Raw genomic sequence first — 1,230 nt, 5'->3', positions numbered from 1 at the left:
AGTTTAAGGAGTTGAGAGTCCAAACCATTAAAAAAATCTCAATGCTGCATCAGATTTCTTTAAATTTTTAGTCAAAGAGATACTTCAGTATTTGCTTCAGCTAGACGTAAATACTGCCTTTGAATTATTTGAAAAGCTCCTTCCCTACTCAGCTTTTAACACCACTTCTAACACATAGAAGCCATTGAGTTTCTCTGCTGAAAGATGACTAGTTGAGTGTAAAAGCACAAGTGGTGAAGGCAAGCTGTTCCACAGTGCTCATAACGCATTGGGCAGTTCTGTTTGAGAGCAGAGGATTAGGTTTGAGAAACAGTTTCTCAAAGAACAGAAGGGAGAATGGTGAAAATCGATTTACTGCAACGAACAGGTGCAAGAAACACTGCAGGAGGATTTGGCATAATTTGTGCCCTCTGGGATGGCTGCTTCAGTTAATGTTTCAGCGCCTTTATTGTCACTGTGCATGCATCTGGAAGTGCATTGTCTCCCATGGAAGGGTAATCCAGCCTGTTAAATAATAACAACTCTTTTTGCCTTGAAACAGTGAAGTATCAGATTTTGCAGCATGTGAGACAAAAGGCTGCTTTTCTACTTCTCAGAATAAGATTACAGTTGTGACATTTCTCCTTCACCAGCATGCCTGGCACTTAAGACTATAGCTCTGACTTCCCTTTGTTAATGGAAGAGAAAGAGGATCTTTATGCTTTTCCATTATTGGTAGTTTTTATTTTCATAATTCATTTTGCTATCTAATACATATGACTTACCCCTAAATCCCCTTCAGGATTTAGTTTAGAAAGTTAGGTTTCAGGTAACTGAAACTTGAAGCAGCCTTCTCAAAACATCCCATCCCTTAGAAATGTTAAAAAAAGGATAAAAAAATCATGTCAGCTTTGTGAACACTCTATACAATACAACACAGTTGACCAGAAAGCCTGAGAAAACAATCAAATGCAGTTTTGCATCTCTTAAAGCAAACCAGAAGAGTGTGGGAGGTTAGAACTGCTGGTGAGGATGGGGCAGGCAGTGATGTTTTTGGTAGGATTTCCTCATTGGCTGCTTCAGAAAAAGACAGAAACAATACTAAAATAAAAACAGCACTCACTCCTGGGTGATATGTACAGAGATCTGGAGCAGTCACGTTGCTTCCAGGCTTCGTGTCTAAACCCAGGCGTCTCAGCAACAAGAAAAACCACGAGGTTTGCTGAACAAGATGCAGATGGCTTTCTTACA

Source organism: Antrostomus carolinensis, unplaced genomic scaffold (genome assembly GCF_000700745.2).
Source record: "Antrostomus carolinensis isolate BGI_N321 unplaced genomic scaffold, ASM70074v2 scaffold6671, whole genome shotgun sequence".
NCBI classification, from domain to species: Eukaryota; Metazoa; Chordata; class Aves; order Caprimulgiformes; family Caprimulgidae; genus Antrostomus; species Antrostomus carolinensis.
Note: the sequence above shows the minus strand (reverse complement) of the source record.